General features: G+C 42.2%; 1 long non-coding RNA gene across 3 annotated transcripts; it reads left to right on the top strand.

Moving 5' to 3' along the window:
- The first annotated feature begins 183 nt into the window (after nucleotides 1–183).
- On the top strand, nucleotides 184–17,085 carry LOC127334070 (uncharacterized). Of its 3 annotated transcripts, XR_011752211.1 has the most exons (7): nucleotides 186–734; nucleotides 824–920; nucleotides 1,086–1,162; nucleotides 2,047–2,122; nucleotides 2,277–2,389; nucleotides 14,889–15,001; nucleotides 16,699–17,085. It is a non-coding gene; the product is annotated as an uncharacterized lncRNA (long non-coding RNA). The 3 variants fall into 3 exon arrangements; XR_007871925.2 differs by lacking the exons at nucleotides 14,889–15,001; nucleotides 16,699–17,085 and adding an exon at nucleotides 8,617–9,351 and having other exon boundaries at nucleotides 184–734; XR_011752212.1 differs by lacking the exons at nucleotides 186–734; nucleotides 824–920; nucleotides 1,086–1,162; nucleotides 2,047–2,122; nucleotides 2,277–2,389 and adding exons at nucleotides 12,985–13,346; nucleotides 13,436–13,532; nucleotides 13,698–13,774; nucleotides 14,659–14,734.
- The last annotated feature ends 10,674 nt before the right edge of the window (nucleotides 17,086–27,759 follow it).

The raw sequence follows: 27,759 nt of genomic DNA, 5'->3' as shown, positions 1-27,759 counted from the left end.
CACATCATCCCTCTCTCTTTTTCATCTTGTGTTGAGTTGTTCAAGTCCAAAATCTTGTGGAGGTCATCTCCAAGATGGCATGCACATGAAACCTTGTACATCACCATCACCATTATCTTCTTGGCACAAAGCCATCATGCAACAAATACCATCATGGTATATTTTACCATCACAATCTTCCTCCATCTCTATATCTCTCACATTGTTCACTTGTGTTTGGCAAGAATGGAGCCGGCCAAAATGTGTATGCATGGCAATTTCGGCCAGCCATGCCTCTCCATTTTTCTTCCTCTACAAGACTTGCCTCCCACCTAACCCAATCACTAAATGGGCAGCCACCCACCTTAGCCAATCAAAAAAAGGAGGCAGCCACCATCCTCCCTCTATTTAAAGAGCTTGGCCGGCCACTCCCTCCTCCTTTGCCTCATTTCTTTTCACTTCCCACTCCTTTCTTCACTCCCACACACTCTCCTCCTCCCCTCCCCACGAAATATTGCTCCCCCAAGGCTTCATGGCCGGCCATAGCCATGGAAAGAACTCCAAGATGAAGCTCCCTCCTCCCTCAAGCTCCTCCTCACCATGAGAGCCTCCCTCTCCTTCTTCTCCCCAACCCTAGATGGTTTTCTCTCCTCTTCCTCTTCCTCCATTGCTAAGATTGGATCTTGATGCAGGTGCATGTTGGTCCAAGCATGGAGAAGCTTGAGCTATCCTCAGATCTGAAGTTCTTGAGCAAAGTTCGTCCAAATCCTTGCAGTAATTTCTGCTATCTTGCTGTTTCAGATTCTGGTACGAACTTGTAAAATCCACCAAATCTCGTGCGCAGATCCAAATCGAGTGATTCAAAGTTCCGCAGATAGATACGGAAAAGATCTACAACTTGGCGTTGGTCTCATCCTCAAATTCGTTACGGATTTTGCATGGTAAATAAAGTTCTGCAAACATACAGAATCACTGTTTGTTAGATTTCTCCCGTTTTACCAAACCTTTTTGAGCAAACTAAACTGTGGGTGAAAGCCCTCTCCAATACCTTCATTTTGGCGGTGGTTTCACTTCGATTGACCTCCTGAAACTGAAATGGCTCACAGATCAAGATCTGGTCAGATCTGACTTTGTCGAATTAAACCAGGAGCTTGGAGACGAATTTTTGAATGAAACCAACTGGGTAAGAACCACCTATTCAATAACTTTCAGATGCAGCAGACCTCATATTTTTATGATTTGTGTATGATTTTTGATGAATTAAACTTTTCCTGTATGTTCTGCAGACATGGCTGTTAGCTTTTAGTTCATCAAAAATCCATTTTTGAACCTAATTGAGTGATTCCAATTCTGTAGGATTACTGAATGTTTTCTTAATCATCTCCAACAAGTTTCAAACCTTTATCTGTTTTTCAACTCCATAGTTAAAGCAAATGGTGAAAACATGCAGTAAACTTTTCAATCCATTTGTGAGAGTTTCAGAAATAATTTGAACCCAAATCCAATTGTCTTTGCATCTCTGTTTAATTACCTTTCAAATGCAGGTAGCCTCATATTTTTAGGATTTTTCTACGATTTATGGCTTACAGATCTTCTTTTCTGTACAGTCAGATTCAAGGAAATTCCTAAAATTGTATGTTTAATGTTTTTGGGTGATTCCAATTGGGTTAGTCTTGTATTAGTACTGGCTATATAGGAAAAATAGTATTAGTCTCTGTTCATACATATTTGTTGCTGTTAGTAATGTTTATGTGTGACATGCATTGTTGAAGCAAAACTTTTCGGTTTATTTAAAACCCTTGACCAACTCTTTTATTTAGAACTGGGCAACCTTTGTTTTATGCTTGCAAAACAAAACCTCTGCAACTCAACTTTAGCTCTTTTGTTTTGCTTAAGTTTTCAAATGGTAGGGCATATTATTTGTTTCCTATTCTTGTGTGGTGTTATGTGAGCAAACTAAGTTAGGAAAAACTGTTTTCTACTTTTCCAAAAATGCTTGAAAATGTTTTGTGAATGTATTTGATGTCAAACTAATGCCCTTGTCCTCTTTATGATGTTATCTACCAGGGGATGTTTGGGTTATACCATGGTGATAACCGAGAGAGGCAATTGCTAAGTTATGATACTCTCATACCTTTACTAGGTAAATAACATGGGTTTTCTTTAAGTTGTTTCTGGTATCTATAAGTCCTTTGTATGGTAGCTCTTTATTGAATGGTTAAATTATGGTTGTTGTATGTTTGTTTTGTTGGTGCAATGTGATTGATTGTGTTCCTTTTTATATTTTCCGGCGATAGACGCGAGCAATTCCGGAGAAGAAGAAGAAGTGGAATTGGACAAGGATTTTATTTATATTGTTGGGATTCTTATATTGATAGAGTTGAAGAAGTACAGGGACAAATAAGCCAAGGCAAGCCATCTTTTGATCTCTGATCCGGTGTCTAGTTGGATGTCATTTGTTGATGTTCAAAGCACCTTCATTCTATGTGTGTTATTATCTCTATTTATGTCATCTATGTGTGTTTGCAAGTGGGGTACTCCCTAGTGGTGATGCTCCACTATTTGTCCTTGTGTTATGGGATGCATGGTAGCATGGCCGTGCTATCCCACTTGGTTATCTTGTATGCTCAACTTGAGCATGTTCCATCTCAAGATAGTAACTTACACCACACCCACCCCATTTGTAGTATAGAGGTATCATTGTCATGATCTTGGTGTATTCTCAACTTGAGAGGAGTATGCCGAGTACCATCTTGGAGAATATGTTGGATAGTGACACTCCACTATCTCAGTTGTGTAGTTAGCACCACAAATCTGAGAGTATATTCCTCCTTGTGTTGTCATAATACATGCTTAACTTAAGCAAGTATGATCCACTCCACTACCCCTTTATACCTCATCTATGGCGGGATGACTCTCATCTCGGCCGTAGTGCAATACTAGTTCAACTCATGAAACTATAGCACTAGTAGGAAAACCCTTATAGGCAAAGCTTAGTTTTGTGGCGCACCACTAAAAATGCGCCACAGAATATTGTTTTGTGGCGCACCATACTGGGTGCGCCACAGAAATAGCTTAATTTTGTGGCGCACTACGAAACGCTGCGCCACAAAAACTTGGTGGGGCCCACATCCTGTCACGCCCAACCATTGGTCTTACCTTTTCTACGGCGCATCGCACTGGTGCGCCACGTAAATGCGTGTTCTGTGGCGCACTGGCCTCGGTGCGCCACAGAAATACTGTTTTCTGTGGCGCACTTGTCTGGATGCGCCACAGAATTAATGTGTCTATATCAAGGCCGTACCCCTCCCTCGCCAGACAGTTCCTCTCCCCTCTCTCCCCGCGCCACCGCCTTCCATGGCGAGCGCTGCCGTCGCTGTCGCCGCCGCCGCCGCCTTCCTCCGCGAGGGCCGGATGCCGCCACGCTCCACCCATCCCCGCCACCAGCAGCACAAGCCGCTGCGGCATGGAGGAGGAGGGGCCGGCGCGGCGTCAAGGTGGAGGAGCCGCCGCCGTGTCAAGGTGGAGGAGCCGCCGCGACCTCCACCCCTGCCGTCGTCGTCGGTGAGCTCCTCCACGACTCTCCAAATCGTCGGTGAGCTCCCTCCCCTCCCCTCCCTCTTCCTCCCCCGTGCGAGCACAACGTGCTCGACGAAATGCTCGCTCGGTTGGTTAATCTTGATGCTACTGGTGGGCTTAGCTATTAATCTTGATGCATTGCTGCTAGTGATGCTTAGCTGTTAATCTTGATGCTACTGGTTCATTTGTTGGCTCTGGATGCATTGCTGCTAGTGATGCATTGCTGCTCGGTTGGTTCATTTGATGCTACACTGGTTCATTTGTTGTGCTCAGTGAGGTTAACTGTTAATCTTGATGGCTTATTACTACTGGTTCATTTGTTGTGCTCAGTGAGGTTAACTGTTAACAATTTTCTTGATGGGTTCATAGGAATTTGATGCTACTGTTCATTTAAATGCTTGTTGTGCTCAGTGAGGTTAACTGGTTCATAGGAATTTAAATGCATGAAATGCTACTGGTGGGCTTGTATACATACATATTTATAGTTGCTCTTGGTTGGCCTGGGATTAGTTTTCTGGACCCCAAGTAATTCTCTGTTGGGATTAGTTTTTCGGACCCCTGATGATTTACTTGATGGATTCTTGTGAGCTTATGGTATGCTTATAATGCTCTGATTAGTGGGGATGCTTACTGGATCATGTGCATATAGTTCATATAGTTCCCTAAAAATAAAGAATGCTCCCTGGCCAGAAGCTTGATGTCTTAGCTCAGCCAGTGATGTCTTAGCTTTGTTTTGAACTCAACTGAGTAATGATAAATTTCTATTTCTTGTGTTGGCTTTGATGAAAATAGAGATATCCACAGTAGGGGATCATGTAAATGAATGCCACTGTGGTATCCTTTGAAGAAAAAGGACTGTTTCTGATGGTTTTAAAAGGCTAGGTGGTGCTAGGTGATTCAGTTGGCTACCAAGACTTGTCTCATCTGGTTAGCTGGGATATGCTATGTGTTGTTGCTTGTTTAGGCATATCTATCACTTACTGGATTTACTGGTTCTTGATTGGCCTCTCTTTTGCCAGCATCACTTGGTCTATATACCAAGTGATGAATAATCCCTTTGGAGCATCTGCTCCATGCATGCTATGTGTGTTTGAGCATCTTGACTTATGTCCCTATGATAATGGATCATCAAATGTTTCCCTTTGTCCCTGGTTGCCTCCTTAATTGATGCCTTATGATCCAAATGACCTTGTAGTGTCACTTGACTATTCAAGTTTCAATGTTGGTTACTTTTCCTCTAGTGCAAGAAATGGTTGAGCAGATGTTTATCCACTGTTGGCCTTTATTCTTGGGTAGCTCAAAGTGTCATGCACTTACTGGATCATCAAATGTTTCCCTTAATTTGTCCCTGGTTGCCTCCTTAATTGATGCCTTATGATCCAAATTACTATATTATTGGATTGAGTGATATGGCTACTGCTTGTTTGCTCTCCAAATGCTTTATATGTGTATTTGACCATGCTTATGATGGATTTCTTTTAAGGACTCTAGCTAGATTAGAGGGGAAAAAGTTGCTGCTTTGTTGCCTATGATAATGGATCATCAAATGTTTCCCTTTGTCCCTGGTTGCCTCCTTAATTGATGCCTTATGATCCAAATGACCCAAGTCCCTTGCATGATCCCATTTGTCCCTAATGTTGCTTAAGATGAATAAATTCCCTCTAATCACCATTTGGAGATCAAGACTAGTTCTTGATTTCCATTAGCTAGACTCCAATATTAAAAATGTCTCCCAAATATGGAGACAAACATTTTAACATTACCCCAAGTGATTTACTTGTCGATGATTAGATGGTTGGTCGATCACTCGTACACTCGGGGGTGGAGCAAGTGAGGCTTGGTGTGATGGCACAAATATCAATATCTTGTGCATCCTACCTGGCCTCACTTACTCCATCCCTGGATGTTAATATTTGTTTCGACCAACAAAGTATGAGGCATTCCATTTAGTTCATACCACTTGGCTCTTTCTTCCATTTTAGTGCCGATGATTAGAATGTTCGGTCAACTGTACACTCCGGGGTGTCGCTAGTGAGCCTGGTGTGATGGCACAAATATCAATCTCTTGTGCATCCTACCTGGCCTCACTAACGCCATCCCGGGATGTTCATATTTGTTTCGACCAACAAAGTATGAGGCATATGATATCTAGTTGAGATACCACTTGGCTCTTTCTTCCATTTTAGTGCCGATGATTAGAATGTTTGGTCACCTATACGCCGCAATATACTTTGTAGACGAGCCCCCCTTCCACGGCCACCGTTCCGTGAACGAGTCCTTGACGAGACAACTAAGCCGACATGCCTCTCCGGCGCGGCACCACTTTTCTTCTCTCGCCGTCCAGTACGTGAACGAGTCCTTAATGCCAAGACGGTGCCAGCCTCCCTAGCATCATGCCGACCCCTGTTGTCACGCTTCAGGCCGTGTCGATCACACGGCTTGAAGCGCGGCAACACGGCCCGGCATAATGCTGGGCAGGCCGGCACGGTCTTTGCATCAAGGACTCGTTCACTGGACAGCGAGGGACTGGCGTGGTTCTGCGCCGGAGATGCAGATCGGCGTTGTTGTGTCGTCAAGCACCCGTTGACGGAACGCCGACCGGGGAAAGGGGGCCCTTCTGCAAAGTATACGGCGGTGTATACTGCAACTATGGTTTCTGACCATAGTATTTGTGTTGACCAACAATGTATGAGGCACATATTCTATTTTGTCATTCCATTTGCTTTGAGATTTTCAAAATGCCGATGATTAAAATGTTTGGTCACCGTACACTTGGGGGTGGCGTAAGTGAGCCTGGTAAGATAGCACAAATATCAATCTCTTGTGCATCCTATCTGCCTCGCTTACACCATCCCTAAATGTTAATATTTGTGTTGACCAACAATGTATGAGGCACTTATTCCATTTTGTCATTCCATTTGCTTTGAGATTTTCAAAATGCCGATGATTAAAATGTTTGGTCACCGTACACTTGGGGGTGGCGTAAGTGAGCCTGGTAAGATAGCACAAATATCAATCTCTTGTGCATCGGACTTGGCCTCACTGACGCCATCCCTAAATGTTAATATTTGTGTTGACCAACAATGTATGAGGCACTTATTCCATTTTGTCATTCCATTTGCTTTGAGATTTTCAAAATGCCGATGATTAAAATGTTTGGTCACCGTACACTCGGGGGAGGCGTAAGTGAGTCTGGTAAGATAGCACAAATATCAATCTCTTGTGCATCGGACTTGGTCACTTACACCGTCCCTGAATGTTAATATTTGTGTTGACCAACAATGTATGAGGCATTTATTCCATTTCTCTTGTGCATCGGACTTGTTGGTCTCACTTTCTTCCATTTTCATCATAGTAGGAACTGGATGAAGGACCCCGATGCAAGCGAGCCTGGTGGGTAGAGATGACGGAGCAAAGGAGGAACCGGATGAAGACTACTTTGTATCTCGAAATTGTGAATTTTGTATGAATTAAGAGTTGTATGCAAAACATTTGACACTTGCCACTATATATGTATCTCGATCGGGCTCTAAGTAATGTGATGATGATGTCTATGTTATATCTGTGCAATGTACATGATATTTATATTATATCTGAATGTTGCTGTATATAACCTGTGTATCTGTATTGTGTATCTGTATTGCTGTGTATAAACTGCATATGTATAGCAGGCAGCACAAAATTGTGTATAATACAAGCAAATTCTGTGGCGCACTTAGAACCAATTCTGTGGCGCACCATTTTCTGTGGCGCACCTAACAACAAGTGCGCCACAGAAACCTTAATTCTGTGGCGCACGGCCAGGTGCGCCACAGAAAGCTTATTTTTGTGGCGACGTTTCTGTGGCGCACCCTCCATGCGCCACAGAATCGAATTTTCGTACGCCACTGATGAGGCTTTTCCTACTAGTGTAGGTTGGGAACCCCTCAAGGTTTACCTTGTTGTAAAAGTTTTGAGAAAACCTTGGGTGAGTCGACCTTACCCGAGTGTATGGTTTATGAAGGAAAAAAGGATCTTGTCAAAGATGATTGAGAAAAGAAATGTGGGTGTGACTTGGGTTTTGAGAAAAACGACACATGGTTCTTTGTATTCGTCCGGAACAATTAACCCGCGCAACCACACTACTCCAACGTGGGCACGGGGCTTAGCTTGATGTTTGTTCTTCTTAGCATGAGGCACCACACAACTATACAAGGGTACGGTTACCCCCGAGTCCGGGTTGTCATGGTTGGGACAATAGTATAACGGGAGGCCTTCGGGGCTGACCCGTCCGGAAGACACTATGGGTCTCCTGGCTTGGCGGTGGAGCCACGCTCAAAAGGAGGTGAGCTGCCACGGTGCCGGGGAGGTACATACTCCATAGGGTAGGACCTCTTGCTAAGTTGAATGGGCGAAAGGCTTCGACTGATTATCCGAGACTCGCATACTTTCGTATGACGAACTAGGGATGATCCCGGCGGATTTATCAGATCTTGTGGGGAAAGTGCGCACACTCTGCAGAGTAAAATCTATTCGAATAGCCGCGTCCGCGGTCATGGACGGTTGGGATGGCCGTTACCGAGCTGTGTCGAGTTTTGGTTTTGAAAATGATTTCCAAAGGAAATGCGTGTGTTGGAAGTACCGGAAGGGTACGGGAAAGATGTTGTGCCGACCATGTGGAGATGGTTGAGGAAAATGAAACAAAAATTGGGTGACCCTTCCTAGTGTTTTCATGTAGAGGAACTCTTCTTCTATAAAGATGTAGAGATGTCATAGTTTAGCTTTTGAAGAATCTTCTTCAATAAAGATATAGAGATGTCGTAGTCTATCTTTTGAAGTATCTTCTTCAATAAAGATATAGAGATGTCATAGGACCACCAAAGTGTCCGCATCACTTGAGATGCCGGCATGCTTTATCCACAAGAGAAATTGATTCTCTTTCACATGCTATATCCACAAGAGAAACTATTCTTCCTCTCTTGTCTCTTTTAGTTAGCTCTGTTAGCATCTTTCTTGATGGTTTGCGAGTACAATTCCAAATGTACTCACGGCTTTGTCTCTGGCTATTTACTTGGCCAGACTTGGAGGAACACGATGGATGAAGAAGGAGTTGACGACGTCTATGCGAGCTAGGAACGTCTTCCCAGTCAGTTGCCTGTAGGGTTATGTCAGATGACTTGGGTACTGCGCTGCTGAAGTGATGATGCTACTCTGATGTTTAGTTAGGCCCTTCGAGGCTATTATGTAATTGTCGGTCATGTGACCATGTTGTAATTTTCTTATTCCGCTTTGTAATGGATGGTGTAATTTGATATCAGTTCGGTTATGTGTTCACGGCGCACTGATCATGGGATCGTGAACTGTATACATAATAGGGAATTTCGGACAACTAGTCCGGGGTCCCCACAGAGCTGGTATCAGAGCTATCCTGACTGTAGGAGACCTTAGTTAGCATGGACGATAGTTAGGAGACAAGTAATTGGGAAAAACTATTTACGAAACAAATTATTTCTTTAGTAGGAAGCATAGCTTCTACTCCTCTTATTTCTTCAAAGCTTCTAAATTCTTATCTCTCCGCTTTATTAAAATGTTTGAAAATTCTTACTCTATTGTCTCATCCACTTCAAACCCACATGTTAGACGATGTCCCCAACTCAGACCGGAGACTCAAACTCAAAGATGGATCAATCCCTCGGGAAGACTCGTGTATCTCCAACGACAGCTGTTGAAGATTGGATGCCGACTTAGCCGTGCACATAAAGGGATAAAGGATCATGTCTTTGGTTGTCACCAAAGTCTGTCAGAGAGCTGACCTTGTTCCTCTTTGGACTTGCACTTTCGCAGTTGTCAAGGATCAAGTTCTCAATTTCTTGACTAGTTATTTTTAGGCCAGCCACGAGAAGATCTCTACTTCAGAAGCACCTCAACAGCTACCTCTTCGAAGACCTCATGTTTCCGGGATGTCGAGACTAGAAGTTCTATGCAGCTTTCTCCTCCGCCTCAACATCAACGACTCAACACCCGGCCCCTTCACCACCAACTGCTACAAGGATCCAAGTTGAAGCTGATGCTAATGTTATGAAGACGTCAACATATGCGACCAGCCCCAAACCTATAGGATGGATAGGACAAACTCAATCGCTTGGATTGAGCTACCCCGCGCATTAGGAATTTCTGGGTACTTAGAGTACCATGTCTGGTGTGATGATTGCTTGTGGTTCCCTAGTGTGCTGCCTTGAATGTTTGTATCTGTTTGCTGTGTGCATGTATGTCTTGCTATTTAGACGTTTCCTCCCTTTTTAATTGTTTGAAATTTGTGAAACAGAAATTAAAAATGGAAATCTGCTAGTGTACTGTTTTGCTAATAAAAATAGTTTGGTTGCTCCGATTGATGTGATTCCAATTGCACTAGAACCAGTATGAAATTATCTTTCAGACGCCACTGACCTTGTATTTTTAGGATTTTTGTGCGATTTTTAATAAATAAAATTTGATCACTGTTTCTGGTTAGTATTTTGAGTCTCAAAAATTGAAAAATAAATATTTTTGAATGATTCCAATTGTGTTGATCTTGTTTTGTTACTGTGCATCTAGGAAAAATACCAGTAGCCTCTGTTAGTGGTATTGTGTCTCTGGTTATGGTTGTATGGGTCTCACATGCAATGATAGGATTAAAGTTTGCCTCGCCGATGTATTGCTAACTATTAATTAAATTGGGTAGACTAACGAAAGACTCTAACTCTAAACCCGTTGGAAGTTGTTTTTCAACCGTCAAGAAAACTAACCCGACCCCTATCTACGCTGACTTCCTTCAAGATCAGCTGGAGCATCCCCACTACGCCAAGAAAGAAGAAGCCCTACCTTCAAGAGTGACTGCACCTCTACGAGAAGACATGCTAACTTAGTCTAACCTTGGAGTATACTCGCGCTAACCGCGAGGATATCTTTTTGAAAACCACCCCCCCCCCTAACACACCGTCTAAGTAGATGAGAGGACATTAGCGTCAAAGACAAGCTACATCACATGGTTTATCTAGTCCTCCTCAAATGAAGCTTCTGAAGATACTCCAAGACTCAAGACTTTAGGCGTAGTTTACCCGCTAACTTCTTAGTTGTTACTGAAATCAGCACTGACCCTCAAGCTGAAGATTGTCTTCGACGGCCCCTGTTGCTGCTTCATATGGGTACCAACCAGGCGTTTCTTCAACTTTCTAACTCGCCGCGCGTCCCATATGGTTCAGTTAACACCGTGAGTGCCTCTTGAAGTGGTGGTCTGCACGTCGCCCCCGAAGATTCTTCAGCTGAACAAGGAAGACCGATGACTTCTTCCGAAGCCCCAGACAGAACTACAAGGCAGAAGCTCTGAGTTTTTTTGAGAACCCGATGAAAAATCTTAAGGGTGGAAGACTTCGTCTCCCACTAAAATCAAGCTAACTCTAAAAAGGTTTTCAGCCCTGCTCAAGCGCCGTTGGGTGCACTAACCCTCCCACAGTCTTGAACCTCCGCCAGGATCGTGAAGAAGCTACAGATCCAACACCTGCATGGAGTAGTCAACCTCTTCATGAAGCTCGCCATCGGCCGAAATCCAACATGTCTCCCAGAAGATGAAGCAAACGACTTTCTCTACAACGGCACGTCTACAGAAGAATGGAGTCTGACTTTGGTTAAACTTTATAACCCCTCTAGTTCTACACTCAGTAATCTCGGGACGAGATTATTTTAAGGGTGGAAGATCTGTAACACCCCAACTTTTTCAACCTTGATTAGTTGTCCTTATTTCAAAAATCAGGGGGAACAAAAACTTTTTCTATAGACTAATTAAGGTGAATTGCCTTGATCTGTTTGCTATGATGAATTTCTTTGATCTGTTGGTAGATGTATTATCTTGTTTTGCTTGTTGAGTTTTGTCTTGAGTTACCTCAAAGAACAACACCTCTAGTGGTTAAACAAGCAACTCACCAAATAAAACACATGTGTGGCTTAGGAAGAATTATTTTCCTTCTTACTACATCAAACCTCTCTCCTGATGACAACATGAGTGTGCCATCTTGATTTTTCTCTTTGTTGTACAAGATAGCTCAATCATCCTTAATTCAAAACTTGGGATCGTCTACCCCTAGTTACATCCCTCTCTTATACCCACTCATCCTTGTTGGTTTTGAGGCCATGACGACCATCTGTGTCGACAGGCTTAAAATGTCCAGACTCTGGCAATTGATCTCATCTGTGCAATACCCTCTTCAACCTCCATGTCTTGCATGTCTCAGACTATCCTTGCAACTCATATATTCAACTTGATCTGGTATCCTATCCAATGTTTCAGCACCAGATCACTTCTTCCTCTTTTACCTCTTGTTTTTTTATCCAAGTTATCTTCACAAAACCAAGAGTGGGAATGATGGATACATTTTGTAGCCACCATCTACCCTTGAGAACACTCCTCCCTAAATTAGTTTCCCTCCTCAAAAATCCTAATGTTTTCCTTCTCTGGTTTTGATCACAAAACTACTTCTAGTTTTATTAAAACTTTTCAAGATATTTCTTCAAAGAAAACAAAGAACTGAAATGGGCTTTCTTTCTCAACCCATTACTACCAAGTACTGATTTCTAAAACATCATTTTCTATCTTGCCTTCTTTTTAACAAAAGGCTTGTTTATGGTACCTACACCATTTCTTGTTTCCCTCTTGATTATTTTACATTTGAGAAAAACTCTACCTAACTTGAGAAAGCAAGTAGAATATTTTGAACTCCTATGTTCCAACTAGTTTCCTCTCAACATTTTCAAATTCCATTCCTCTTGAGTTCATTCTCAATTGTCCCTACACAATTGAGGTGTTCCATATACCTTTGAAATAAATCCTTCTCAAATGACAACTCTTGCACACCTTGTGTTCATCTACCACAACCCATTCCTCTATGGCATACCACCTTCACCACCACCACCTTCCTCTCACATTGACTTTCTTTGTCAACCTTGTTACAAGCTTGCCATGCTTATTATCCTACCACTCTTTCATATGAGGACTTGGCTCAAGAGATGATCCGGCCACCCCCATGCAATATTGCATGAGGTCACATCATCCCTCTCTCTTTTTCATCTTGTGTTGAGTTGTTCAAGTCCAAAATCTTGTGGAGGTCATCTCCAAGATGGCATGCACATGAAACCTTGTACATCACCATCACCATTATCTTCTTGGCACAAAGCCATCATGCAACAAATATCATCATGGTATATTTTACCATCACAATCTTCCTCCATCTCTATATCTCTCACATTGTTCACTTGTGTTTGGCAAGAATGGAGCCGGCCAAAATGTGTATGCATGGCAATTTCGGCCAGCCATGCCTCTCCATTTTTCTTCCTCTACAAGACTTGCCTCCCACCTAACCCAATCACTAAATGGGCAGCCACCCACCTTAGCCAATCAAAAAAAGGAGGCAGCCACCATCCTCCCTCTATTTAAAGAGCTTGGCCGGCCACTCCCTCCTCCTTTGCCTCATTTCTTTTCACTTCCCACTCCTTTCTTCACTCCCACACACTCTCCTCCTCCCCTCCCCACGAAATATTGCTCCCCCAAGGCTTCATGGCCGGCCATGGCCATGGAAAGAACTCCAAGATGAAGCTCCCTCCTCCCTCAAGCTCCTCCTCACCATGAGAGCCTCCCTCTCCTTCTTCTCCCCAACCCTAGATGGTTTTCTCTCCTCTTCCTCTTCCTCCATTGCTAAGATTGGATCTTGATGCAGGTGCATGTTGGTCCAAGCATGGAGAAGCTTGAGCTCTCCTCAGATCTGAAGTTCTTGAGCAAAGTTCGTCCAAATCCTTGCAGTAATTTCTGCTATCTTGCTGTTTCAGATTCTGGTACGAACTTGTAAAATCCACCAAATCTCGTGCGCAGATCCAAATTGAGTGATTCAAAGTTCCGCAGATAGATACGGAAAAGATCTACAACTTGGCGTTGGTCTCATCCTCAAATTCGCTACGGATTTTGCATGGTAAATAAAGTTCTGCAAACATGCAGAATCACTGTTTGTTAGATTTCTCCCGTTTTACCAAACCTTTTTGAGCAAACTAAACTGTGGGTGAAAGCCCTCTCCAATACCTTCATTTTGGCGGTGGTTTCACTTCGATTGACCTCATGAAACTGAAATGGCTCACAGATCAAGATCTGGTCAGATCTGACTTTGTCGAATTAAACCAGGAGCTTGGAGACGAATTTTTGAATGAAACCAACTGGGTAAGAACCACCTATTCAATACCTTTCAGATGCAGCAGACCTCATATTTTTATGATTTGTGTATGATTTTTGATGAATTAAACTTGTTCTGTATGTTCTGCAGACATGGCTGTTAGCTTTTAATTCATCAAAAATCCATTTTTGAACCTAATTGAGTGATTCCAATTCTGTAGGATTACTGAATGTTTTCTTAATCATCTCCAACAAGTTTCAAACCTTTATCTGTTGTGCAACTCCATAGTTAAAGCAAATGGTGAAAACATGCAGTAAACTTGTCAATCCATTTGTGAGAGTTTCAGAAATAATTTGAACCCAAATCCAATTGTGTTTGCATCTCTGTTTAATTACCTTTCAAATGCAAGTAGCCTCATATTTTTAGGACTTTTCTACGATTTATGGCTTACAGATCTTGTTTTCTGTACAGTCAGATTCAAGGAAATTCCTAAAATTGTATGTTTAATGTTTTTGGGTGATTCCAATTGGGTTAGTCTTGTATTAGTACTGGCTATATAGGAAAAATAGTATTAGTCTCTGTTCATACATATTTGTTGCTGTTAGTAATGTTTATGTGTGACATGCATTGTTGAAGCAAAACTTTTCGGTTTATTTAAAACCCTTGACCAACTCTTTTATTTAGAACTGGGCAACCTTTGTTTTATGCTTGCAAAACAAAACCTCTGCAACTCAACTTTAGCTCTTTTGTTTTGCTTAAGTTTTCAAATGGTAGGGCATATTATTTGTTTCCTATTCTTGTGTGGTGTTATGTGAGCAAACTAAGTTAGGAAAAACTGTTTTCTACTTTTCCAAAAATGCTTGAAAATGTTTTGTGAATGTATTTGATGTCAAACTAATGCCCTTGTCCTCTTTATGATGTTATCTACCAGGGGATGTTTGGGTTATACCATGGTGATAACCGAGAGAGGCAATTGCTAAGTTGTGATACTCTCATACCTTTACTAGGTAAATAACATGGGTTTTCTTTAAGTTGTTTGTGGTATCTATAAGTCCTTTGTATGGTAGCTCTTTATTGAATGGTTAAATTATGGTTGTTGTATGTTTGTTTTGTTGGTGCAATGTGATTGATTGTGTTCCTTTTTATATTTTCCGGCGATAGACGCGAGCAATTCCGGAGAAGAAGAAGAAGTGGAATTGGACAAGGATTTTATTTATATTGTTGGGATTCTTATATTGATAGAGTTGAAGAAGTACAGGGACAAATAAGCCAAGGCAAGCCATCTTTTGATCTCTGATCCGGTGTCTAGTTGGATGTCATTTGTTGATGTTCAAAGCACCTTCATTCTATGTGTGTTATTATCTCTATTTATGTCATCTATGTGTGTTTGCAAGTGGGGTACTCCCTACTGGTGATGCTCCACTATTTGTCCTTGTGTTATGGGATGCATGGTAGCATGGCCGTGCTATCCCACTTGGTTATCTTGTATGCTCAACTTGAGCATGTTCCATCTCAAGATAGTAACTTACACCACACCCACCCCATTTGTAGTATAGAGGTATCATTGTCATGATCTTGGTGTATTCTCAACTTGAGAGGAGTATGCCGAGTACCATCTTGGAGAATATGTTGGATAGTGACACTCCACTATCTAAGTTGTGTAGTTAGCACCATAAATCTGAGAGTATATTCCTCATTGTGTTGTCATAATACATGCTTAACTTAAGCAAGTATGATCCACTCCACTACCCCTTTATACCTCATCTATGGCGGGATGACTCTCATCTCGGCCGTAGTGCAATACTAGTTCAACTCATGAAACTATAGGTTGGGAACCCCTCAAGGTTTACCTTGTTGTAAAAGTTTTGAGAAAACCTTGGGTGAGTCGACCTTACCCGAGTGTATGGTTTATGAAGGAAAAAAGGATCTTGTCAAAGATGATTGAGAAAAGAAATGTGGGTGTGACTTGGGTTTTGAGAAAAACGACACATGGTTCTTTGTATTCGCCCGGAACAATTAACCCGCGCAACCACACTACTCCAACGTGGGCACGGGGCTTAGCTTGACGTTTGTTCTTCTTAGCATGAGGCACCGCACAACTATACAAGGGTACGGTTACCCCCGAGTCCGGGTTGTCATGGTTGGGACAATAGTATAACGGGAGGCCTTCGGGGCTGACCCGTCCGGAAGACACTATGGGTCTCCTGGCTTGGCGGTGGAGCCACGCTCAAAAGGAGGTGAGCTGCCACGGTGCCGGGGAGGTACATACTCCATAGGGTAGGACCTCTTGCTAAGTTGAATGGGCGAAAGGCTTCGACTGATTATCCGAGACTCGCATACTTTCGTATGACGAACCGGGGATGATCCCGGCGGATTTATCAGATCTTGTGGGGAAAGTGCGCACACTCTGCAGAGTAAAATCTATTCGAATAGCCGCGTCCGCGGTCATGGACGGTTGGGATGGCCGTTACCAAGCTGTGTCGAGTTTTGGTTTTGAAAATGATTTCCAAAGGAAATGCGTGTGTTGGAAGTACCGGAAGGGTACGGGAAAGATGTTGTGCCGACCATGTGGAGATGGTTGAGGAAAATGAAACAAAAATTGGGTGACCCTTCCTAGTGTTTTCATGTAGAGGAACTCTTCTTCTATAAAGATGTAGAGATGTCATAGTTTAGCTTTTGAAGAATCTTCTTCAATAAAGATATAGAGATGTCGTAGTCTATCTTTTGAAGTATCTTCTTCAATAAAGATATAGAGATGTCATAGGACCACCAAAGTGTCCGCATCACTTGAGATGCCGGCATGCTTTATCCACAAGAGAAACTGATTCTCTTTCACATGCTATATCCACAAGAGAAACTATTCTTCCTCTCTTGTCTCTTTTAGTTAGCTTTGTTAGCATCTTTCTTGATGGTTTGCGAGTACAATTCCAAATGTACTCACGGCTTTGTCCCTGGCTATTTACTTGGCCAGACTTGGAGGAACACGATGGATGAAGAAGGAGTTGACGACGTCTATGCGAGCTAGGAACGTCTTCCCAGTCAGTTGCCTGTAGGGTTATGTCAGATGACTTGGGTACTGCGCTGCTGAAGTGATGATGCTACTCTGATGTTTAGTTAGGCCCTTCGAGGCTATTATGTAATTTTCGGTCATGTGACCATGTTGTAATTTTCTTATTCCGCTTTGTAATGGATGGTGTAATTTGATATCAGTTCGGTTATGTGTTCACGGCGCACTGATCATGGGATCGTGAACTGTATACATAACAGGGAATTTCGGACAACTAGTCCGGGGTCCCCACATTATTCATCAAAAAAAGTCAGACAACACTTCAATCAAACACATGACATCACAAACAAAGCTTAAAAAGTTTTTGACCCCCCTGATTTTTGCACTCTAGACACTTAAACAAGGTTGCGAAAGTTGGGGTGTTACAGATCCATGCTTACCTTTTCATTTCATGTTATAAACCTGTTTAAATAATGGTCGAACCTAGGATTTGACCAAGATTCAAATGGGTAGAAAACTAAAAAAAAAGAAAAAAATGAAAAACAAAGTACATAGTCTTCTTATGTCACATAGTAAGCATATTCAAGTTGATAAACAAGGTTTTTTGTGCAACATACTCCCTTCGTCCACAAATAAGTGTACATGCGGGTTTTCCAAGATAAATTATGAAGTGGAGTAAAAAAACGCATTGGGAACATGCATCTCTCCTCTTTAATTTTTTTCACCTCCTATGAGCTAAGTACGAAGTAGGAGGTGGTGGAATCTGCAATTCCCTCGCCTATATATTATATACAAGTCGAAGACTACAACCCTCTATCCCTATCTCCTTCCCATCCTCTAAATTCATATTCCATTTAGAATCGTTGGGCATGGAGGTTCCCCCTGGTAGCATTAGAGTTTCTGTCGACTTTGCTAAATTGAGAAGACTGTTCAGCTGCAGATCGAGTGTGCTCTCAACCCATACAACCTCCTGCAATATCGTCGGTTAGTACTTTCTTCACTAGGTTCATCCAGATGTATTTTAATTTCGGCCAATAGTCTGTGTTAATTTCCTTGTATTAAGCAGTGCCGTGGGTGCCAGAAGTTGGTATCCGGCAGCTGCTCTAGGATACTGTCCGGTCGCGCGTGCCCGGGATGCCAGGGCGTCTTGCAAGGTGAAAGTCTCTCGTCTGAAGTCATGGAGTTACCAGTGGATGTTTTCTCCAACCGAATGGGGCGAGAATATCGTTCACCTGCGGTTTGTGCTTTCAAATAGCACGGCGTCCACTATACAGGTTAGTACTTTCTTCGTTAGGTTCCACCCAACTGTATTTTTCTTTTGACCAACAGTCATGTTAATTTCCTTGTATTAAGCAGTGCGTTCGCAGGGATGGGCGAGGGCACCTTACATGTGGAAGCTGCGTAAGAAACCTGCCCAGTCTCGCGTGCCCGAGATGCGACGGCATCCTCGAAGACGTAGGAGGAAGCAGTTCGATTAATAGATATCCCTCCCTGTTCAAGGTAGATTGCAGCAACGATAGTTGCGACATGAGCGGCGACTTGCTCGAATACTTGCAACACGAGCGGACGTGCGAGCATAATCCAACGAGACGGTAGGTGGATGGTCTTGCCGGTCTCGATGGAGAAGATGATCACGCTTCGAGGCTAAAATCTGAGCTCGTTGGAGAAGGATCAGATGGAGTTTCCTTTTCTAGATCTAGGGTTCTTTTTGAACTTTTGGATGTCTTTTCTGTAGTTTCCTTTTACTTAGAGATTTCTCCTTGCAATCTGTAATCCCACCGTCATAATATAAAATCAGTGCCGCCAGGTCCTTCGGGACTTTTCTGTGTTCAAAAAATGTGTGCGATGTTGTATCGCCTATTACCGTGTTTAGTTTGAGCGTGTCCATGTCCTAGTACAAAACTTTGGCATGATGTATCTTGTCACATGTTTCCCCACAAATGAAAATTGGATTGGTGGTAGACAAGTCAAGGCACATTTATATGTGCGACAACCCAAAATGCACATATTTTGCAAAATTTTGATGCGTGAGTGAAAAGTTGCAAATATATACATAAACTTGGGCCCTAATTAAAAAGTTTGACATGGTTCTTGTGTAGTAGTACCAAGCTCACATGTGGGGAGAAATTAAGCTGGACGTAGTCCAACATGTTGCCAAACTATTTGAAGGGCTATTTTCTAAAACACTGGTATGGCAGTATGGTATTTTCCCTAGCTATATATGTAGAAAATGATGAACAATCCATGCCTTTTGTTTGCCTTTTTTGAACCATAGGAAACTTTGTACTAATGCAGTATAATAAGCACCTGAGTTATGACACCGACAGGTCTGTCACTTACGTGTGGTTCCCATGCGTGAGGTCCCACACTTCAGTGAGCACAAGTCACCTGCGGTAGGTAGGAAAAATGCCAGCCATCTTCTTTGTCAAGAGAAGAGGCCTCAAGACTCTCTCTCTCTCTTTCGCAAAAAAAACACACTTTTCACCAAGTTAGGGAGGTAGATGTAATTTCCTATTTATTTTGTGTCCTGTTATAAACCGTGCTCTGATGCGTAGTGGAATTCTAGGTCCTTCAGGATCCTTCGGTTGTCCCTCTCTCTCGAAAAAAATCTCTCTCTCATTGTCGGCCTCGCTCGCACCTCCTGCGCATTGACAAACCCTGCACAACAGTCAACATCACCCTAAAAAGGTAAGACACCATAAATAAGAGGGGCCCCGTGACTGCTCTCGCTTCGTCTCCTTCGGTGTGATCCCTACTCCCTAGTTAAAATAATTTGAAAATTTCAACCCTTGTATGAATTGCAGTTGGGGTAAATTTGAGTCCCGTGGCGGGAATTCTCGCTACCTCACTCCTCTCGATTTATAGGCCCCTGCCACCTCTCCCCATTCATCTTCAAAATCCTATAGCCCCAACCTGTACAGTTCTCGTCGGCGGCTGTACCATCCACAACCTATGTATTAGCGCCTCCCCTCTGCACCCCCATCTTCCGGCGATGAATCCCACGAGTGGACTAGGGGGCCTGTTAGGTGTGCGGCCCACCGTCGTAATCCCCCAGCAGCAACTACAGGACCTCGCCGCCAACTCGCACGCCCCCCACAGCAGCTGCAGCAGGCGCATGGCGGCCTCACCGTTGAGTCTGATGTGCCCACCCTGTGGCAGCGGATCAACGACCTCTTCGTGGGCTCAGACGTGACAGTCCTGCTGCAGCTGCAAGACAACCTCGCTGTCGCCGGGGAGTCGGTCCTCTCCAAGGAAAAGAGCTTCGAGGTCAGTGGTTCATGTAGTTTAATCATTGGTTTAAAACTACTTAGCCCCCTACTGAGTATTATTTGGAGGGGATTTGGTGCAAAATACTTCATTCACCATGTTTTGGCGTGAGTATTTGCGGCAGATCAGGACAACCTGAGAGATAGCCTGGCCTGGGGCATTATTAGTTTTATTTTTTGAGGGGTTCCTCGGGCCTTATTAGTGAAGCGTCCAAATTCTATTCACGTAATCCATGCCAGCAGGCCTCAGGACTTGTAATTTTGCATTGGAATCAATCCCTCAGCCTGATCCATGCTAGAATGGGGTGGAGGCCTGGAAGGAGAAGCAGCAATCGGAGCACGTATGTGCAACGACTAGAAACGCGAGAGCAGAGAGGTGTTGCGATTCCACGTCCACCCGACGTGCGTGGAAGTGTTTCCTGAGGATCCCCGCAACTCTGATCCTGTCCAATACTCTCCTGCCAAACAGATAAAATGTGTTCTTATTAAGAAAGACCCAGATATTACTCACTGAACCATGTGAAAACACGTCAACCAAACAAGGCACAAAGGATTTCTACTGCACTAATACTAGCTGCATTACCACTTTCGAACTTCAATGCAAACTTCAAACTTCACTGCAATCTTTTTCCCCCCTTTCGAACTGGAGATCCAGCCTCTCCATCGATTTATGCATAGGGCAAACTTTATTAGTTCATGTTTGGTTCTTAGTTTGAAACTTTATTGCTCCAAGCTCTGGAGTACTCATATTACTACAGTATTGCAATTGAAATTTATACATATTACAATTACTATTGAAGTTAGTCTTGTACATATTACTATGAGTATTGAAGTTTAAGTCCTGCAAACTTTCGGAGTACTATATTACTATTGAAGTTACACTCTTGCACTTTATTAGTATAATATCATGTGTCACACAGGGTCGCTCTGTGAATCTACCATCTAATGAAGGACGACAACATGAAGCATCTATGCAAGTAAACCGGCGGTCGCTCCTGGATGAGTCGCGCGAGTTGATTGACCATGCGTCCAAGCTCCGAGATGTGAACGCACATCTGGTAAACCGTGCTGTGAAGCTATGGAATGAGTATGCCGTACTCTTGAATGAGCACTCATCTCTATCAAAGGAGAACTCATCTCTATCGAAGGAGAACATCTCCATCCTAAAAGAGAACTCATCTCTGAAAAAGGAGAACATCTCCATCCTAAAAGAGAATTCATCTCTGAAAAAGGAGCACACCTACTACAAGTGGCGGAGCATGACAGGAAACTCCAGTAATCTTCTTCGGGTGTGAAGAAGGTGTACCCATATGTTCATGTAGAGAGGTGGAGACTGTTGCTGATGAGACAAGTGAGTAGATTGAAGAGGGCAGCCACAGCCCACAACGTTTGTTGTTACAAATCTTCTATCATAAAAGTTGTAGTATCGAAATTAATATGTATCCCTTAATATATGTGGTGTTTGGCAATATATAGTTTAACATGCAAGGACTCTGCAATCTAATTTGTATCAGTTTGATTGGCTTTCTACCAAAGTGAGCATGTGTCATATTTGTCCAAGGTTTGATTTCTGCATCTTATCAGATTTTGTTGAATACCATACTAAAAAAATCCATGTGCATCATTTTGATGCAGAGGCTGGAGGCCTCAACCTCCATTACGAAAAGGATATGTCAAGACATGAAACATTGGATAAAATCGACTGTACCCTGCAAGTGTGGCACCTAGAAACAATGATTAAAATTCAAAGCTGCATCTCCTACCAATACAAATGGTATACCAGACAATTTTGAAACAAATTGAATCCAAACCGAAATAATTTAAATTATATTTGGAAGAAGATATGTAGAAGTACCCCTGTATAGTAGGACGCTATGTGCAATGCACTACATATTGGCAAAAAATACCTGCATATACCAAAGGTATGGGCACCAAGATCTGATGCAAATTTGAATTCGGCCAAAGGAGGGTACTAGCAAAGATTTCGATCGTGCCAACGATCCAGACATTCTTATGAAGTAAAGGGAATTTGATCATCTTGGTCTTGCAAGTAATGAAATGTGGGGACTCCTAAGATCGACGCCTTGAACACTGATGTTTCTTTTTCATCAGAAGCTAGTGGCTGACAACTTTGATTCCAATTCAGCTGATGCAGATGTCCATGAGATCATCAAGAGGATCTTGGAACATGTTGAAGCACGTGTCGACATTCTGCTCTCGTGTTTCAAGGAAGATGATTTTGATAGGGTGATGCAAAAGCCTCCATATGGTCAATAGATTGTTATTATATACATGGAAGTTGTTTCTTGGGTCATCATCTAGATCTTTTGTTTTCTTATGTGATAGCAGTACTTTATGGAAACTATGTTAGTATTGTCTTATACTGAATTGTTGCTATATCTGGACACCGGATGCTTATGTTCTATGACATTATGGAATGTATGGAAAAAAGATGAGACCTTTTTAGCTATTCAGAAAAGGCAAAAAAACAACAACAATTTGTTTCCCACAAAAAATGAAATCTTATTGCACCTTTCCCCAAAATGGTAATGCACATTTTACCTTGGACATTTTCATTAAGACCCATGGTTGTTTATATAAAATAGTAGGCCATATTTTGAAGCTAGTTTGTTTTAAAAAAAACTTATCAAAATTCAACTTTATCATTTTATAGCCACAAGTTCACTTTTTTTCTTCATTTTTTCCGAAACAGGGTGGGAAACGACTGCATGCCATTCCTTGCAAACATTGGTGAATGTCGGAAATAATCTTAGATAGGGCGAACTATAAAAGAAGAGGTAAAAATCGAAATAGTCCCGAGACATTGTGGTGCATGTAATTCTAACGCAATCCCAATAAACAAAAACATATTTTATTATATGTAGAGCCTATATACCTACCAATTATGTGATCAATGGTAAAACTTTAGTTCTTTTGAAAATCATTTTATAATTCGATCGATCAAGAATTTTCAATATCTTTTGCTCGATGCACAACTCGGAATTTATGATCTTTTGTTGTCGAGCCATTTCAGGAGTCCTTTAAGTCATAGGATAGGAAAGACATATGTACATCTTGTCTATTTGAATCCTATGGGAATATGAGTTTCTTTGATTGTACCAAAGGGATTTTTCCATGAGGGATGACCTAATGTTTTGTTCATATAGGATTTGTAGTACAGTACAAGATTCATATAGGATATGTTCCCTATGAATATAACAAATAGTGTAGAATAATTCCCGTAGGATCTAAATCCTATAAATCAAAGGAGCCTCAGTTGTTTTCATCACCACATATAAAATCAACGCCCACTCAATGAGATGATAAATGTTGTCAGATGAAACATGTCGTTTCTTTCAAATATAAAGAAATATCTGAAGTCTTCAATTCTCCGTGTATGATAATGAATAGCTCAAGGTTATTTTACATATACTAAGATCCATGATACATCAACCTTTTTAATGCGGAGAACGAGTCTATGTATGGTTTTTGGTACCTAGTCCATGTTTTCTTTTCGAAATCGGCTCCACGCAGTGTTCACTAAAATAGGCGCAACTTTGTCATATGAATTCCGTTTTAAGCACTCAAATGTTCAGAAAAACACATATATATGAATGGATATTCACTAAAAATCAAGGTAGGATGGCTGTCGTACTGCCCATGCTTACAAATGAGACCTTGATGGGGTCGGACCGCGTCCATTTTTTTTTCGCGCATCCACCAAACCATTTTCGTCGAAGCCCCAAAACACCGGCGAAAATAGCTCAGGTTGCCGCCTCCAATTTTCAAATGTTCGAATTTCCCTTCTTATCCTTTCATCAAAAACGTCCCCAGCGGTTCTTCTCTTATTCGGGCCAAGGCCAATCTCACCCCAGCCATTAAAACATACCACCGACACAGGCGCCGAATCCCACATCTCTCACGCGTCACCCACCGAATCGGAGCATCTCGCCTGACGACGGCAGTGCACCACCGCTCGCCACCACAGCCTCCTGACCAGCCGCTGTAGTGTCCGAGAAGACGTTGTCAAGCAAGCCGGAGCCGCTCCCCCGACGAAGGCGCACACAGCACCATTTGTGCTCCACCGTAGCCGACGCCCACCACGCCGGATCCTGCTCAGGGACGCCGTCCACCTCCGCCGCCGCGTCGGATCTGCTTCCCGAATCCCTGGTCTACCGCACGGTGAAATGGTAGACCCCACTCCCAACCGGTCCACCACGCGAAACCAAAGCGCAAACCCGTCCACTCCCCATGCGAAGGTTGGTGTGTAGCCGCTTCCGTTATGCATTTCATTTCCAAACATCAGTTTGGTGCGATCTGTTTTAGGGGTTCCAAGTTTACTTTTCCTACAATCTGTTTGGTGCTATCTGGCATGACTATAGTAGAAGTCAAGCCTGCAGAGTGATTAGTCGACATTATTAAACTGCATGTTTATAAATCTTGTAAATAAATTTGTGCCATCTGCTTACCAATTGGCGTGCACAGGGAAATCATTTATTTTTGATCTACGCTTTATTCCTTTTTGAGCTATCATCTACTTGCTACTACTAATTTGCCCTTCTACTGCTCTACTCAAAGTTCCATGATAAATCTCGTTAGCATTTTTTTCTAATGCATGCTAAAGATACTGTACTAGAGTACAAAGAGGGCCGGAGAGAAAATATAGGCATCACCAGTGAACAATCAAACCCCTCTCCTGTCTCCATCGATAACAATCTATTTTCTTATTCAGAACTTGATCCTACTGAACAAGAGTCTGAGGGAGACCTGAGTAAAGAGGATGCCCTTGTCAAGCACCATACTCCACCCCCCAAGGTGATTGCTCGCTCTTTTCATTGACATTATTGTTGCATCTTCAATAACTGTGATGTATCCGTCTAACCCAGCCCAAGTTATAGCATTATCATCTGCTCAGTTAACACATAATAATAACATATGTTTCATCATGTCTTGGCTTGCTGTTCTTATGTTTCATATTCGTATCAACCATGTATATGATTTTTTTGATTGTACCGTTTATCTCTGGCAGGCATCAGGGACTTCACATAAGGACGTTTCAAATACCAACAAGGTGAAGAACATAGTTCAACAGGAAGCTCAATGGCTGACAGCCCACCTAAAAATAAAAAGGGTTCAAGCTGATCATGTCAGATCACAAACAAATGCAGTGAACAGAGTAAAAACAAGGTCTCAGACTCAGAGTAACTCTAATCTAGTTGAAAATGATGACCAGGCAAAAAAATATTATAATGCGAAACACCAACATAAAAAGCTTCGACCTAACCCCACATCAGTTTGTCCAAAAGCTGTAGACGGAGCAAATACCAAACCACATGTTCCCCAGCCACCTGTTGCCAATCCAGTTACCCAAGAACAATTCACAGCAGACCCAGTTTCAACAGCAGGTTCTCAACACCTAACTAATCACGATCGCCCGCCAATCTTTGGTCCTGCCAGAGACAACTTCTTCCTTAAAGATGATGGTGGGGCCGAATTAGGTACATATTCCCTTACATGCTTCTTTACATAAATACCTTGATAGCTTGATGTAATGCTTAAATTTGCAGTTCCACCACGACCAAGAAAACGAAGGGAGCCAATGACTTTTAAATCACTTAAAACTAAGATTGCCTGAATGGGAACAAGATTTCCCATCACATCAGTTATAGCAGGTATAAGAAGGCCACTGGATCCACAAGAATCATCTAATATAGCATCGATCACAGGCGTTTTTGTTAGGACTCAAATTCCTATATTTCCATCATGGAAACACCACGTAAACACCCCTTCCCATTTTGAAGGTTTACTGCACATGTTACATGTAAGTCATTTTCGTAAACAATACCATGTTGCTCGTTCACATGCCCTCTAGCTTGCTGTTGGCTAGCTATCTAACACATGAACGGTTCCCATTGTTGTAAACAGACCTGTCTTGAGTTTGATGATGACATGAAGAATGTAATCACTGTTATCAGGAGCATATTCTCTTCAGCGTTGCGCCAGGAGCGCCATAGGCTAAAGATGAGATACTTTGCTGGGAGGACTCCTAGCGACATTCCAACAACCTCTCATATACAACAGATGACTGATGATCAATGGTGTGATCTTGTTGAGTATTGGTCTGCTCAAAAGAATTTGGTATGTTCTGTGAAGACAGTGAGACAAGATCACATTACTGATTCCTTTTTAAGCATGTGTCTCACAAGTCTTCATTTGTAGCTCATCGCTCAAAGTAACATGCGTGCTCATAATAATGTACGTTTACATCAGCGTACAAGATCTCGTAGCTTTATTGGACACCTCTACTGTCCGTACAGCTGTATTTAAATTAGTAAATCATTTAGAATTTATAGATGCACAATATACATCGTAAATTGATGTCTCTGTTTTATTTATAATATTTTTTTTTTGAAAACTTTCAATTGTCGCATGTCGGCATGTGACGTGGTTGTGAAACTAATTTATATTTTCTCTTACGAAAATATTAGAATGCAAGGCAAGAATACTGTGAGAGTACAGATAGAGAGATGAGTCTACTTGAGTAATTCAAGGTGTGCCAGACGAGCAAAAATGGTTTGACTGGACATTTTGCACAGAGTGTTATTGTAAGTATACTCTACTAATGTTAGTTATGATTTTCTATTGTATGCAGAAATATCTTATCATATCTGTCAAGCTTCATGCACTAGCCAACACAACCAAATGTCCGAATTGGTGGAAAGGGCTAGTACAATTCACTTATATACTTCTCAGCAATATCATGCACATTACGAATTCTACACATGGTTCCATGCATATTTTTATAGTCCTGCTATTACGTGTTAGCAATAGAAGAAATGTAAATATGATGTAACATGCTCTTACTAAAATGTATATGCGGCAATCAGCCATGCAAGTTTGTAGGATTATTAGAGGTAGTTCATACACGTCTTCACATTATAATCTCTTCTCTTACACATGTGTAACAACTGAAAACTCCTCAGTCTGACATGAAAGTGGAGCTGGCAAAACCAAAGAAAGATGGTATAGAAAAAACCCAGGAAGAATGTCAGAGTTCATTTTCCAAGGTACTACAATGTCATGGTATAGCCAACAACACATTCCTACGTAATGCTGGGTTCACAACTAATTTGTCGAGGTCCAAGTCCAAGTCAAAGCCCAAGCGCAGGTTGAGGTCCAAGTCATTGTCTTTTTATGTTCTCGAGGAACAACTCAAAGAGGAACGAGCAATAGTGGCTGCACAAAGAGTAGTCATCCACCGTATAACTGCAGGATTAGAAGCAAGTCAAGCCCACCTGGGCAACATCCTGAGAAAGTGTGGGAGATGCTGAATACCACAGTGAACACTGACAGTGAAAGGTGTCCCTTAGTTGTGTGAAAGGGTTTGTGATGCTGAACTATTTTGTTGGTGCTTCTATCTGCACTTGTTATGTACCTGGTGGTTGTTTCCTTGGTGATGTGGATTTAATGAAAACTGAATGGATTGGATGCACCAATATTTAATCAAGGTTTAATCTGATTTGTAGTATTTTTTATATTGCGCTGCATGGGAAAAGCATAAGTATTAGTTGGCCCATTGGTGACCATTTTCATACATTATTTTAGTTGATGGGTCCTTGTCCTTGTATCCCTGAAAGGAGGTATTACTATAGTAAGCTACCAAATTTTCTAGTACAGTATTTTTTTAGCGCCAGCTAAATTGAAAATATCTGTCAAGCGCTACAATCTCCCGCCAATAAAATCCAAAATATTCTCTACG

The sequence above is a fragment of the Lolium perenne genome, chromosome 2, assembly GCF_019359855.2.
Source record: "Lolium perenne isolate Kyuss_39 chromosome 2, Kyuss_2.0, whole genome shotgun sequence".
Classification (NCBI taxonomy): Eukaryota; Viridiplantae; Streptophyta; class Magnoliopsida; order Poales; family Poaceae; genus Lolium; species Lolium perenne.
Note: the sequence above shows the minus strand (reverse complement) of the source record. Positions and strands in the feature narration are given on the sequence as shown.